This window comes from Hypanus sabinus, chromosome 2 (assembly GCF_030144855.1).
Source record: "Hypanus sabinus isolate sHypSab1 chromosome 2, sHypSab1.hap1, whole genome shotgun sequence".
In the NCBI taxonomy this organism is placed as follows: domain Eukaryota; kingdom Metazoa; phylum Chordata; class Chondrichthyes; order Myliobatiformes; family Dasyatidae; genus Hypanus; species Hypanus sabinus.
In genome coordinates, this window is record NC_082707.1 from 45,062,588 (window position 1) to 45,079,551 (window position 16,964).

The following is a 16,964-nucleotide window of genomic DNA, read 5'->3' on the forward strand; positions in this document are numbered from 1 at the left end:
TAGAGAGGACTTGGAAATAGTTGATGGAAATATCACCAATGATGGTGATGCCTCCAGATAGGAAAGAGAGTAGTAGAAATGGACATGAAGCCTCTGATCAAAGTGACACTGAGCTGCGGTCTCTCAGATTCAGTTTTTAGGTTTGTTGGGATGGTTATGGGACAGGAAAGTTGGGTGTCAGATTTAGCTTTAGGGACGAGAATTTGGGAGAAGTAGAGGTAATTTTAGAGCTTTAGGGATAATGATGTGGAAGAGTTAGCAGTCAGACATTTGGGTATTCTATGTTCGTGTCTGAATCTGGCAACACTTAAGGGCTGTTACTATTGGGTATGTTGGTTGTTAATGCAAATTACACATTTCATTGTAAGATGCACAAAATGAGCAGGGTCAGAGTTGATGAAATTAACTATCTCAGCATGCGTGCATGAAGTACCAATGCAATTGTCAATGTAGCAAAGAAAGATGTAGAAGCATTACCAGGCAAGGCTTGGAGCATGGACTGTTCTACATAGCCAACTATGTAGCAGTGTTTTACAGAGGCAGGCATAGCTGGGGCCCATATGGGTGTCCAGAGCTACCACTCAAGTCTGGAGAAAGTTAGTGGAGATGATCTGTGAGGGTGAGGACATGATCTGCCAGGCAATGGAGGGGAACTAGTTTGCTCTTTTATTGGAAAGGTAGAGAGCTTTAAGGCCTTTCTGATGGACAAAAGTCCTCCAGGAAGGCCTGATAGGAAGATGGGACTGGACATCCACAGTGAAATGAGGCAGTCAAAGCCAGGGAACTGAGTGGAGAGAGCTTGAGAAGTGTCACGGGTGTAGGTGGGAAGGGACTGAACCAAGGGGGATAGAATGGACTTGGTAGGAATACATCGAGTTCAGTGGGGCAGCTGCAGGCAGAGACTGCAGAGTCAGGTTTGTGGAGGAAGTGAATAATGCAGGGCAAGGGAACTATGAATTTCGTGGCAGTGGATGGAACCATGATGATGTGTCGGAGACTGTCTTCTAATGGTCCGGAGTGGGGTCCTCTATGAAAGGGTAGGTGTCTGAGAGCTGCCTGGCCATCTTATTCTTCCCACATCTATTCAAACTCCCTAAGACTCTGGATCTCCTTGCCAATCTACTGGCAAATAACTGCTGTTTATAATTTGGTAAACTCTACAAGACAGATAACAAAGCAGAACATCCCAAAGCTAAATATTGATTTTGATAATATACTAAAACAGGGTAGCTGCCTAATTTGAACTACATGATTTAATTTTAATGTTTACGAAGTAGCTTGAGGCCATCCACTTTAAGAATCCATATTAAGATATCAGGTGCAATAAATGCAAATGCAGCTCTGTTAATGATGTAATAGTTGTCACAGATTAGTCAATTAAAAGCCTGGTATATCCATGCTTATCACTTCTATTACATCTCAATTATGTCTTCAGTTCTTTTATAAATTGAAAACTATCTCACTTCAAAACCTCATGTATTCTATATGTGTTGCTTTGATTGCTTCAGATCAGAAGAATGATGTCTGTGCGAAATTAAGTAATTTCCTCAATAAATGACCCAGTAAATGAAAAACCAAAGGAATATTGTGATTTGCCAAGCGACTTGCTCCCATCCTTGCTGGAATACTGACATCCACAATCTTTTTGAAAAAAAACCATTAATATTAGAGCAAACACGAGAAAATCTGCAGATACTGGAAATTCAAACACACACAAAATACTGGTGGAACACAGCAGGCCAGGCAGCATCTATAAGAGAAGCACTGTCAATGTTTTGGGCCAAGAACCTTAGGACAAACCAAAAAGAAAGATAGTAAGAGATTTTAAAAGTAGTTGGGGGGGGGGGGGGGAATGCAAAATGATAGAAGACCGGAGGGGATGGGATGAAGCTAAGAGATGGAAAGGTGATTGGCGAAAGTGATACCAAGCTGGAGAAGGGAAAGGATCATGGGACGGGAGGCCTCGAGGGAAAGAAAATGGGGGGGGGGGGAAGCACCAGAGGGAGATGGAGAACAGGCAAACAACTAAATATGTCAGGGATGGGTTAAGAAGGGGAGGAGGGGCATTAACAAGTTCGAGAAGTCAAATGTTCGTGCCATCAGGTTGGAGGCTACCCAGCTGATATATACGGTGGTGGTCTTCCAACTTGGGTGCGGATTCATCTTGACATTAGAGGAGGCCATGGATAGACATATCAGAATGGGAATGGAACGTGGAATTAAAATGTGTGGCCACTGGGAGATCCTGCTTTCTCTGGCGGACGGAGCGTAGGTGTTTAGCGAAACGGTCTCCCAGTCTGCGACGGGTCTCACCAATATATAAAAGACCACACCGGGAGCACTGGATGCAGTATACTTTCACCTGTGAGTCGGCTGGTGTGGACCTTTTCCTACCTCTGTCATTGGTACCAATATGTACCACAACCTCTTGCTGTTCTTCCCACTTCAGGATATCGTAGATGCGATCAGAAACATCTTGCAACCTGGCACCTGGGAGGCAAACTACCATTCATGTTCCTTTCCTGCGTCCAAAGAATCACCTGTCTGACCCCCTAACTACAGACTCTCGTATCAATGCTGCCATCCTCTTCCTTTCCCTACCCTTCTGAGCCACAGGGCCAGACTCTGTGCCAGAGGCACGGCCACTGTTGCTTCCCCCAAGTAGGTTGTCCCCCCAACAGAACTCAAGCAGGAGTACATATTGTTAAGGGGGTCAACCACAGGGGAACTCTAAGTCATTGGTATATTGGTCCAAACAGCTCCGAGAGAGCATAATAGAAAATCAATGACCAGAAAGATTAACATTGTTTTTCTCTCCAAACATGCTATCAGGCCTATTACTCCAGCATTTTATGGTTGAACTTGATGCATCGTGTGGTGATGTGAATGAATGAGATTTACAACAAAATCTTTTGACGCAATTATACCAGCTTAAGAATGAGTATTTTCGAGAGGAGTTTGAAAATGATTTTCTGTAGAAAATTGATTTAAAGAAAAGTTACTAATTTGATGAATGACAAAGCAAAATAGCTATCCTGCTATGACCATGAAAATTGGAACAGAAACAGAACATGGTGAATATACAAATGTGCATTGATTCTCCACACATTCAAGGAGCCATGAACCAATGTGTACTGAGATTGCTAACCACACAACTTGAGAATCTATTTGGCTTGACTTTGAAGGATTGAAGGTGTGGGATTCTGCTAGATATGGAAAAAAGGCTTGCATTACACCTGTTTTTTCAAAGAGATTGTGGATTTCAACATTCATTCAAACAAGGATGGAAGCAGGAGCAAGCCCACCTTGCAAATCACAATACTGTATTCCTTTGGTCATTCGTTGAGGAAAGCCGTACCACAGACATCATTCTGCTCTGAAGCAATCAAAACCACATGTATATAAAACATGAAACTCGTGCTCTGTTAAAAATCCCTGCTGCTCAACAATTGTGAAAGGCTTGAGAGCACTTTTTAAACCCTTCCCATCCAATATTTACCAGATGACAGGCAATATTGGGGCATTTATGCATAGTACTGGGATTTCAGGGAAAGATTCACTTTTAGTTCATGTGAAGACTTGTCTTGTTTTGCAAGAAACAACACGGCACAGTACAATCCCTAGGCCTATGATATTGTGCTGACCTTTTAACCTAGTAACTCTATCCACCTACATAACACTCCAGTTTTTTTTCTAATAGAGCTTGGAACAAAACTTAATTTACTGTTTCAACTATTCATGGAATACAGGTTTATTTCAGCCCTGATCAATTCTGATGTTACAGTAATCCAGGGTAAAATGCACATTATTCAGAATTAGCTAACAAGTTGGAAGTCCCTATAGCCAATCTAAACGTGGAGCACCCGACTAATAGATTTGTGTCATCAAACCCAGAAAAACAGACTGCGAATAAGCACCTGCAAAAGCTTTATAAATGTACACCATGATTTACTTCAATGGATTTTCTCTTGTTGTTAATATCTATGTTCATCTGTAAACATTTTACTTTCATGTAGTTTTATTTAAAGAGAGCACCCCAGAGAATGAGCAATCAAGTGAATAAAATTAACCTTAAAACAAAGAGATCAGAAGTTCTCTGATCTAAGCTTTCAAAAAATGAAATTAATATTGATATTAAAAATTGAAAAATGCACCCTGATTTTTTAGAGTTTATCACTAATTTTACGAATTATTTATATTGCTGAGCAGTATTTCAGAAGTTTTCAGTCATTTTCAAAAACAATGTGTAATCCCTCCATGTCATACAACTTCTGTACTGTAGATGGCAGTACAGAATGTAATTCAAAGCCACCTGAAACAACTGCTAGATCAGAAACTGGGAAAGTATATTACATTCTTAATAAACATTCATATGACTTAATCTAATAAGTATTCTAAACAAAAATATTTTGATGAGCTTCCTCTATTCTTCAAAGTTTAATGGTTTGAGATGATTAAATCATTTCACTCAAAAATTGAGAAAGAACTGTTTAGTACAAAAGCTTGCTGATACAAAGGCTAGGCTATTCTATTCAGAGAATGTATACTTAATATTAATTAGGCTTTGTAATGGAGATTTTGTGACATTCAAGGCCATCTTTCTCTTGTTTCATTTGGTATTCTTTCATTTAATTTCTGATTGAAGAATTTAAAAATGAAATCAGTTATCAGCTCTCTCTTTGCCAAATATTTTTCTAGCCTTTAGTCTTAGAGGTTTTAGACAAGGACCTCAGTCTTAGGGCCCATCAAACCTTAGAAGGTATTGGGTTTTGCATTTTTTTTTTGTAATTTTTTTTATTGAAGTTCATCATCAAAGAAACATGTCCATAAGATGTATTTCAGACATTGTACATATATATCATATGATCATATATGCCACAAATCTCCACAAAGTATTTATCTGTGGTATACACTTAGAGTGTAAAGAAAAAAACAAGCAAAAGGAAAAAACTATATACAAGTAGGGAGTGATCTTTTTTTACAACATATTCGTTGATTTCTGAGAATAAAATCAGGCCTATGAGGCATTATGTAGTTTGTAGTTAAACCATTTTTCCAAGTATGAATCAAATTGTTCCAGCTTATGATTAACAGATGCTGTTATCTTCTCCATTTTGTAAATGTCCATTGTAATTTCCATCCATCCATCCATTTAAAGTTGGGCTCTCCTGTGATAATCGTTTCCTAGTAAGAGTCTTTTTACCAGCCACCAACAGTATATTCATTAAATATTTATCTCTTTTCAACCATTCTTGAGGTATATATCCAAAATATATTGTCTTACTCTCTAAGAGTATTTCACATTTAAAGATGTCTTGTAGGGCATTGTGTATCCCCCTCCAATAGTCTTTGATGACAGGGCAGTCCCAAAAAATATGATAATGATTTGCATTTTGATTTCCACAATTTCTCCAGCAAACGGAGGTTACTATCATAATGGGATTTCTGAGAGGGTGTAATAAAAAATCTTATCAAGTTTTTCCATCTGAACTTCCTCCATTTCTGTGAACTGGTACACTTCCATTTATATCTCCATATTGTCTATTCTTCCTCATATCTATTCTTCCTCACATCTCTCCTTCGTTCTCCCATTTTGTTTTAATGTATGAAATCGAATGTGTTTTAAGATTTGACAAACCCTCATACATGCTTGAAATGATTCTACTACCATTATCTGAATTATATGCTTTTCTAAATAGCTCTATCAAGCATGTATTTGCCTTAGTTACATTTTTAAGTGTCCTATTAACATATTGTCGCATCTGTAAATACCAATAAAAATCTTGTTTGTCTAATAAGTGTTTCTCTTTAAGCATTTCAAAACTGAACAGTGTTCCTTCTTTCATTATGTTGCAAAGAACTGTTATTCTTTTAGCTGTCCAGTCCTTAAATCTAGTTTATTCAGTGTAAAATTCAAGACATATGCACACCATTTAAGAATTGCAATATCTCCCTCTAGATTACATTCTTTTATAGTAGTTTTCCATATTTTAAGAGTCAATTTCACCCATGGGTTATCAATAGTATTTATGTACCTTTGCAGGTTGTTATCAGCCAAAATTGCTTGTATGGGGATGGTAAGTACCCGCTCCTCAATGTTTTTCCATTGAGCGTCATATGATGGGTTGCACCAACATATCACAGCTCTCAACTGAGCTGCAAAATAATAATCTCTAAGAGAAGGTAGGCCCCATCCCCCCTGTTCCTTGGCTAATTGCAAAGTTTTGAGACAAACTCTAGGCCTTTTACCCTGCCAAATATACTTTGATAGCATCTTGTTCCATTCATTGAATTGATTTTGATTAATCTCTATTGGTAGGGTCTGAAAGAGATATAACAGTCTGGGTGGTATATTAATTTTAATAGACTCAATCCTTGAACTGATACTGAAAAAAGGAATCAGGTTCCATCTTGACACATCTTCCTTAATTTTTTTATATAAACGCTGATAATTACATTCTGATAATTTTGCTAAATCTTTTGGCATAATGATGCCCAAATATTTGAATGACTCTGTTTGCCAAGCCCAGGGGTATCGACTTTCAGTTTCTCTAGGTGGGCTATAGTAATATGAAAGTATTTGGGTTTTATCTATGTTGACCTTGTATCCTGATAATTCACCATATTGTTCAAAAGATTGCATCAGTTTAGGTAAAGAGTATGTTGATTGCCCTAGATAGATCAAAATGTCATCTGTGTAACAAGCTAATTTATGCTCTGTTCCTTTAATAGTAGTTCCCCTGATATCTTCATTTTGTCTGATGTATTGAGCTAATGGTTCCAGATATAATGCAAAGAGTAGCGGTGATCATGCACGACCCTGTCTTGTGTCCCTTTCTAGGGTAAGACTATTTGATAAATATCCATTGATTTTAATTCTAGCAGTAGGGTTGTCATTTAGTGTCTGTATAGTTTTAAAAATTGTGTCTTGGAAACCAAATCTGTGTAAAACTCTGTAAAGAAATTTCCAATTAACCAAATCAAATGTCTTTTTAGCATCCACGCTTATCACTATTGCTTTGATTTTACTTTTTTGTATGTGATCCATAATGTGAAGTGTCCTTCGTATATTGTCTTGTGTCTGGTGTTGTCGTATAAAACCTGTCTGATCGTTACGTATCAGTATGGGTAGAAACTCCTCTAATCGTTCGGCCATGATGGAGGTAAATAATCTATAATCTACATTAAGAATGGACATTGGTCTAAATGACCCGCATTCCATTTTATCCTTGCCTTCTTTTGGTATAGATGAGATTATTGCTTCCTTCCAACTGGGTGGCGTTTGTGCATTTTTTTAGAGCCCACTTCAGTGTGGGGAGTAAAACAGGAATTAACTCATTTTAAAATTCTTTGTACCACTCTGCCATATACCCATCTGATCCTGGTGACTTGCTTAATTTAAGCCTACTAATTGCAGCTTTTAATTCAACTTCAGTTATGTCAGCAGTTATCGTTCTATTTTGTTCTTCGCTTTAAGTGGGTAACTCTAGAGAATTCAGGAATTTGGGTTATGCTTCCCCCTGGTTCTTTGGAATATGGAGTTTTGTAAAACACTTCAAAAGCTTCTTGAATTTCACTTAGCTTATTTTTTATCATTTTTGTTCTTGGATCCCTAATTCTATGAATTGTATTTTCTGCTATCTGTTTTTTCAGTTTCCACGCCAGTATTTTCATAGATTTAGATCCACTTTCATAATGTGTCTGTTTCAGAAACATTAAATTTTTCTTGATCTCTTGCGTTGCCAAACTATTAATTTCATTCCTAATGTTTAAAATTTCCTCTAATGTATCCTGTGCCAAATTCAATTTGTGTTTTTTCTCTAGTTCCTTCAGCCTATTTTGTAATTCCTCTAATGTTTTATTCCTTATTTTTTCTTATATGAAGATATCGCTATAATTTTCCCTCTTAAGACAGCCTTCAGATTATCCCATAAAATGGAGGTGAAACTTCTCCATTATCATTGAATTCTAAGTAGAGACCAATTTCTTTTTAAATTTGTTCCTTAAAGTACAGATCATTGAGTAGGCTTGAATTTAGTTTCCAAATTGTATTCTTTGGTTGTAGGTCAAAATCAACAGATAAATATATAGGTGCATGGTCACTTACATCTATTGTCCCAATTCCAAAGGTGTTCATTTTGTCTTTGTCTTTTCTAAATGTTATGAAATAGTCTATTCTTGTATATACAGAATGGGGAGCAGAATAATGAGTATAATCCCTTCTGTCGGGGAAAAGGTTCCCCATATATGAGTTAAACCAACATCCTCAAAAAGTGTATTAACTTTCTTATGTGAAGATTTTGTTTCATAGGTTTTTCTATTGCAAGAGTCTAACTTTGGTTGTAATTGTAAATTTAAGTCTCCCCCACATATCAGGAGACCTTCTGTTTCCGCTACCATAATATCAGTAATTTTCTGAAAGAAACCAATATCATTTCCCGGGGGTGCGTATATATTCAATAGAGTAACTGAATTTCCATCTATAATCCCCTTTAGCAGAATATATCTGCCCTCCTTATCTCCCATTTTGAATACTTTTTCAAAATTTAGCTTACTTGAGATAAGAATAGCAACCCCTCTCTTATGTCCTAATTTCTATGAGGTGAAAAACAAATTAGTGAAGCCCATCCTCTTTAGTTTTCTATGCTCATTATCACTTAAGTGAGTGTCCTGTAAATATACTACATGGGCTTGTTCTTTTTTCATTTTGGATAAAATTCTATTACGTTTGATTGGATTTAATAATCATTGGATTAAAAGAAATGAATTTTACTTTGGGGGTTTTGCATTTTCAACTGTTGTTCTATTTATAGAATTCAGGTGGATACAATGCTTCCATATGTAACATTTTACCAGATATCTATGTTAAAAGTTTTTACTGTCATTATTCTTTCTGCTTATGTATTTCGTTTGACCTACACTGAGGATATTTACTGCCTTCAGGATGCCTTTTAGTTGATCGACGATGAACAGTGGGTGCCAGGAGGTTCAAGCTGCTAACCATTGGCTAGTAAAAAACAGGATATGAATGTACACTTGAAATCAAAATCCAACATATCCTGAGTGTTTCAGCCTAACATCTGAAAAATTTCTTTCAGCCTCCCCTGTACCAGTTTGTAACCTGACATGCAGACACCTCTTGGACAATACAGCAATGATAGATCTGTATCGAGTATCAATGCAAGTTAAAATGCGTTATTTGCTGAAACCATAAGCTGGTATGGGTAGGACAGACCCTTCTAAATCAAATTTGCATCAGTTTTCCCTCTAGCCTGTGACCAAAATGCACCAATAATCTTGATTGGTATTACCAAAATTCTGGCCCGAGTAGATATTTTTCACATTTGTTTCAATGGTGGAGTTCATTGTCCTTCATATGATATAAACTACTCATTTACAAAATAAAAATATTACAAATTACATTCAGGGACAACATTTTGGGTACATCTTCTCATTAATACAAATATCTAATCAGCCAATCATGTGGAAGCAACTCAATACATAAAAGCATGTAGACATGGTCAAAGGTTCAGTTGTTGTTCAGACTACATAATAGGGAAGAAATGTGATCTAAGTGATTTTGACTGAGGAATATTGTTGATGCCAGATGGTGTGGTTTGAGTATCTCAGCAACTGTTGATCTCTTGGGATCTTCACGCACAACTAAGAGTTTACAGAGCGTGGTGTGAGAACAAAAAAAAATCCACTGAGTGGCAGTATTGTAGGCAAAAATGGCTTATTAATAAGTCAGAGGAGAATACCCAAACTGATTCAAGCTGACAGGAAGTCGACAGTAGCTCAAATAACCACGTGTTACAACAGTGGTGTGCAGAAGAGCATTGAACACACAACATGTTGAACCTCTAAGTGAATGGGTTACAGCAGCTAAAGACCACACTGGGTTCCACTCCTATACCTAGTAATGTGGCCACTAAGTGTATTTTACTTTCTTAAAATAGGAAAAGCTATTGTTCTCAAAGTTGTCCTCATCTTCAAAGTACAAAATAAATTCCTCCTCCAGTATATTAGACCACTCTCCCCTATCCAGCCTTAAGTCGTACACCAATGTAAAGTTAAGGTAATTTAAAACTCTGCTAAAATTTTCTAAACTGCACAGAAACCTGATTGTCTATTACATCTAAGCTCAAGGAGCTACATCCAATAAAGATCCCAACCAGCTCTCAATTCTCCATGATTATTCTAGAATTCAGTGTTCTGAAGCACTTTGAACAGTACTATATTCCAGGTACTTCAGAAGGACTATCAAGCAAAACCTAACACAGACATACCAAAAGTAGAAATATCTTGGTTAACTGGTTGGGTTTTAAGGAAAACCTTAAAAGAAAATTGAAAGGCATGGAAGTGGAGTGGTTCAGAGTAGTAAATCCAAAGCAGAGGGTTTTGTTGGTTGAAAACATAGTTTGGTATGTAAGGACCCAGGATTTTGCTTGAACTGGAAAATCAGACGCCAGTAACAATATCTAAAGGTGACAAAGGGATAGGTGGGTGGAGAGCAAGAGTTAAGGTTAAGGTGAGATGGAATCAATGAATGAGAAGTATTAAGAATCACATGATTCTTTGAAGTCACCAGCCTCAATAACTTTATATCACGTTTTGTGCTGATTGTAGCTACTGAGAAATAGTGGAACTATACCACAGCTACAGCTAAGAACATAAAAATCCAAGTTCATAGTGCACTATTGGCACTATTGGTTGGGGGTGAAATGGGCTCTGGCAATTGCCGCTTCTTCTGTCCTCATCCAAATCCCCACCATCCGCCATATCGTATGAAATGATGGGTCCTTCATAGTTGCTTGATTGAGTAAGTTTTAAAACCAGTATTATAACATTGGGCCCCTGGACTAACATTCATTGCTTCGGCATGAGAAAAAAAAACCTGCCATTGATAGAGTGTGTAAAGTTGTTGGGGGGATAAGTAGATTCAGTGTCTAAATATTTGGTCAGTTATACAATCAGTAGCTGCAAAAAGCATCAGAACAGTTTCCTTTGCTAATAAACCACAAGGCAGCATTAATTTCAGCATTCATTACTTATTTTGATGAACAAATGAATGGTGGGTGAACAGTAACTATTCCACACAAGTTCAAGAAGTCAATACAATAAAACAGCAGCATGAATTTGTCTTCCAAGTATAGAATGCAAGCAGAAAGGGCAATTGCAGAGCATTAATCCTTTGGATGTCATAATATGTAGCCTTGGAAAGATTCTGATTGTCCTCAGTCACCTGTAACATAGGCTCCTTACCCACAAAATAATGGTTCTGATGCAACACACACAACATGCTGGAGGAACTCAGCAGGTCAGGAAAAATCTGTAAAAAAGAATAAACAGTTGACGTTTTGGGCTGAGAACCTTCTTCAGGACTGGAAAGGGAGGTGGCAGACACCAGAATAAGATGGGGGGAGGGGAAGGAGGAGAGCTAGAAGGTGATCAGTGAAGTCTGGTGGGTAGGAAAGGTAAAGGGCTGGCGAGGAAGGAATCTGATAGAAAAGGAGAGTGAAGCATAGGAGGAGGGGACCCAAGGGGAAGTGATAGGCAAATGAGGGGGTAAAAGGGCAGAGTGGGGAATAAAAAAAGAGGGGAGGGGGAGGAAAATATTATTTTACCAGAAGGAGAAATTGATATTCATGTCATCAGGTTGGAGGCCACCGAGACAGAATTTAAAGTGTTGCTCCTCCACCCTCAGGGTGGCCTTATCTTGGTACAAGAGGCCATGGACCAATATATTGGAATGCTAAAACGAAATTTACATTGATTCTGATATTTGAATCATTGCAGATAGAACTTCTTTCCACATACTATTCAAATCTGTTGCTGTTCATTTCTCACTTTTACTTCTCAGTTAAAATTTGTATTGCTATTTGAAAGTAGTTCATTTCCATATCACTATAAGTTCAAGATCATAATTCAAATCAATCTGCAGTAATTTCTTCTATATTGAAGTACAGGCTTCACCTAATGACATTCCGTCCTCAGAAAGAGACTCAGAATTAAAGTGTGCAGTTTAAATTTGAGAAGCTGGAGCTTGCAGAACTGATTTTGAATCTCCCTAGGAGTCAGGAAATAAAAATCACATGGGATATAAACTGAGACATCAACCATTTCCAGTCCAATTGGATTATGGAAGTTTGAATGTAAACTCATTCAGAAGTGAGCTTGACTTACATGCAACAATGTGCCAGAAGAACCAGCAGGTTGTACAGTATCTGTAGAAGGGAAAGAATCATTGACATTTGGGGACAAAACTCTTCATCAGGGCCTACCTGTTTTGACCAACATGTTCAGGCCTTCGATATCCATATTAGCCCTTCACAGGGCTGGTAGCAGCTGCACTGCATAATTTCATTTGTAAAGAAAGAAGACCAACCAAATACAGAGGTGAGCAAAATAGGGCAGCAAACACATTTGTGAGGCATATGGGAGTCTTTGCTTGAGCCAAACCTCAACGTTGAGGTTTATTGCCCATTCAAGATCTTAGATTAAGTGTAGGAAATTAGAACATCATTTAATGAACTAATAATATGTGAATTTGGGAGGTTTATTTGACAGAAAACCTAAAGAAGTCCAAGAGATCAAAACCAAATGTTGTACAGAGATAACGAAGCTTAATTACGTTGTTGAAAATTGGCTTCATAAATTATCCTGTTTCATCGAGAGAAAAATTATAAATTTATAAACATTAAAGCTGTAGTACTGGAGATAGTTATATTATTTTCTTACTGATTAAGTTTGGAACTTATCCCTTTATTTTACCTTTACTACAAGGTCTTGTATTGAATAAAATTTACTATCTTACATTTCCAGATGTAGACCTTTCCTGTTTCCTTAAGAATTCTTCTACCCTTTTGTGTAAAGGCACATCCTTCTGCTTAAGCTGTTCTCAAAAATCTTTGTTCCCCTGTGGGGGTGGAGGGGTGGAATAGAAAGCCAAAAAGGATCTTGAATTATCACACAGCATATAAAATTTCTATGCAGCTGTAAGCACGTGAATAGTGTCAGATATTCTTTGCTGACTGCAAAATTAAAAGCAACATACTGTATTTAATTTTTTCCACAAATGTTTGCTGTTATGTCCTTCACATTTCCAGCTCTCCTCTAAAAGATGAGAACCCACCTTCTTGAACTACAGCAACTGATGTAATGGTTTCATGAACTCAAGGCCAAACCAAGAACAACATCATGCCAACCTCATCAGACAAAGCAATTCATGCTGTCCTCCCCACCCCCCCTCCCCAAAATGTTTATATAAAAATGACCTCAGGATATTCTTTGTTCTCAGTTCTGTATTGTATAATATACTGCTATCAGGCTAAACAAGTAAAAAAAAAGGCATTCATTTAACAACTGGTAGCATATTCAGATTAAGTTGTAAAAAATACAATGCTTCAATTCTAGAAAAGAAATGCTTTAGACAATGTTTCTGCTTCAACAAACTATCACTTTTCCTGCTTAAATATTTGAAATGAAATTAATACATTTAAGTAGGAATGATGGACAATAGCCGGTGCTGTTACTTCCAAAACTTAATGACAAATGTGGTGAAGATTAGGTGAAATGTAATAGCAGCTCAAAACTAAAGCCATGTTGTCCTTACAGCCATGGACCTTTAAGGATCCAAATGCTAGGATACAAATTGCAATTGAGTTTGCTCTGCAAAAATCTATTAAAATAAATAGTAATTGAAAGAATCTCTCGAACAAGGAGGCTATAGAGGAAAAGCTACCACAAGTTGTATTGTATTACTCTGTTATCACACTCAGCCCAGCCTACTCAATCTCTCTGTGCTCTGTCCACTCGAAGATATCATCGAAGGAAGAACAGAAGCTCAGATTATTCAATGTTTGCATTTTCCTGTAACAGAGAAGGGGGTCATGTATATGAGGCGAACATCGATAACAACTCGAAAGCAATCTATGGTTTCCATTCCACTTCTGAAACTTCTACAGTGGTTCAGAATCAGAGTAGAAAGCACAGCCACTACTAATCACAACTAGGGATGACTTGTTAGGTATATACTTTCACTAGTAAATACATGGATTCCATATGCGCTTCAACAGTCTTTCCAACTTTCCATGAAACCTATCTACAGACATCCACACAGCATTGTTTCTGCATTCCATTTTAAATTGCCTTTCCTCATCCTTGCTACTGGAACGTATCACTTCACATTTCTCTGCCTCTCTTACCACAAGTCTCTTAGCTCCATCCTTCAAGTCTTATTAGTCCAGCCACATTTCTGACACTCAAATTGAAAAATCCATATCCCAATTAATGGATAACAACCCTCAGGAAAAAGCAGAGATCCTGTTGAATTTCTAATATAAGGCTGTGAGGAGTTTAATTCAGAAATCCAGAACCCCATCATCCACATCTGGGAAGGAGGACATGCCAAGAAATCTTAATGATGCCATCATTATGACCATCTTCAAGCAAAGAGATAAATCCAACTATGGTAACTACAAAGGGGACTCCCTGTTGTCAGCTGGAAAGTCATTGGCACAGACCACCCAGTGGTTGAAGAACTGTTCCAAAAATGCAGTATGAATTACATCCATTGAGTATCATAGCAGACATCATCTTCACCTTGCAACATCTCCAAGATAAATATAGGGAGTTGGACTGCACCCAGGCAGTGAGTGGGAGCACAACAACAAAGTACAGTTTCATTTAGGTTCGTGATTGGAGATTAAAAAGGTAGCAGTTTGCACCAGTTTTTCTGAGTTAGACTGTGCCCAATCAGTGAATGGTATTCATTAGAAAAGCCAAATAAAAATAAGGCAGGGACAAGTGGAGTAGCCGTCATTGTGAGTTGGCTAGTGTTATAGTGGCTTTGACTCATCAGGTTTGGGCAAGGTAAGTATCTGTTAGGTTTCGTCTTCGTCTTCTTTATTGTTCATTCCTCATCAGTGAGAGCAATGAGAATGGCTCCAGGGGCTGTGTTTTGTTCTGTGTGTGAGATGTGGGAATTCTGGGAGACCTACAGCCTCCCGGTTAACCACATCTGCACCAGAATGTGCTAAGGCACTGGCTTTTGTAGTGGCCTTTGGCTCACACAGGAGGCTGAGGAAATGATAAATAGGAGATACAGGGAGGTGGCCTTGAAGCTTGCATGAAGCTAGTAACTGTCAGGAGAAGGAAGGGAAACGAGCAGCCAGAGCAGAGTATCCCTGTGGCGGTTCCCCTCAATATTAAGTATACCACTTTCGACACTGTTTGGGGGGGGGGGGTTGTGAATCTGCCAGAGGGAAGCCACAGCGACCAGGTCTTCGGCACTGAGTCTGGCGCTGTGGCTTAGAGAGAACAGGGGTGAAGAGGACTGCAGTGGTGATTGGAGATTCCATAGTCAGAGGAACAGAGACGAGATGCTGGATTACATCTGGTTGGTATGTTGCCTCCCAGGTGTCAGCGTCAGGGTATCCCAGATCAAGTCCATGGTATTCGAAAGGGGAAGGGAGAACAGCCAGAAGTCTTGGTACACATTGACACTGATGACATAGGTAGAAATGTGAGGAGATCCTGAAGAGAGATTTTAGGTAGAAAGCTCAAATACAGAACCTCCAGGGTAGTTTTCATTATTAAATGAATTTGAATTGAATTTATTTAAATCTTACATCCATCCCACAACATGAGGGAGTAAAAGTCTTTACATTGCAAAGAGTAATCTCTAGATTGCTGCCTGTGCCAGATGCCAGTGAGGGTAGGAACAAGATGATTTGGCTGATGAACGTGTGGCTGAAAACTTGTGCAGAGGACATGGATCATTGGGATCTCTTCTGGGGATCTCTCCTGAACAAAAGGGATGGATTATACCTGAGCCTGAGGGGAACCAATACCCTTGTGGGCAGGTTTGCTAGAGCTGTTCGGGAGGGTTTAAACTAACTTGGTAGGGGGATAGGAAGCAGGGTGAAGGTGCTGATGATGGATTAGTTGGTTTACAAACAGGGGCAGTGGGTGGTGAGACTGCTAGCAAGGAGAGACTGATAATAAGGCAAAATTGTAGTCAACAGGATGAGTTGCAACATAAAAGGTGGACAAAATCAAAAAGAGTATATACAGGACTGAAGGTGTTATATTTCAATGCATGCAGCGTATGAAATAAGGTAGATGAACTTGTAGCACAGTTACGGATTGGCATGTATGACATTGTGGGCATCACCGAATCATGGCTGAAAGAAGATTGTAGCTGGGAGCTTAACGTCCAAGGATATATATGTTGTATTGAAAGGACAGGCAGCTAGGCAGTGGGCAGAGGCGGTGGTGTGCCTCTGTTGGTAATAAATTAAAAAGAGGTTCTATAGGATCGAAAGGTGTTGAATTATTGTGGATAGAGCTAAGGAACTGCAAGGGTAAAAAGACCCCATTGGGAGTTATATACAGACCCTCAAACAGTAGTAAAGATGTGGTCTACAAATTGCTATGGGTGATAAATGCATGTCAAAAGGACAATGTTATGATAGTCATGGTGGATTTCAATATGCAGGTAGAAAGGGAGAATCAAATTGTTGCTGGATCCCAAGTGGGGAGTTTGTAGAATGCCTACAGGATGGCTTTTTAGAGCAGCTCATGATTGAGCCACAAGGGGATCAAATATTCTGGATTAGGTGTTGTGCAATATACCAGATTTGATTAGGGAGCTATTCTAAAAGCATGATGACACAATCGTGGCTAACAAGAGAAGTCAAAACCAACATAAAAGCCAAAGAGAGTGCATATAATAGAACAAGAATTAGTGGCAAATTAGAAGTTTGGGATGCTTTTCAAAACTATCAGAGGCCATTAAAAATCATAAAGAAGGAAAAGGTAGAATACAACGATAAGCTAGACAATAATATTAAAGAAGATACCAAAAGTTTTTTCGGGTACATAAAGTGTAAAAGAGAAACAAGGGTGGATATCAGACTGCTGGAAAATTATCCTGGAGAGATTGTATTGGAGACAAGGGA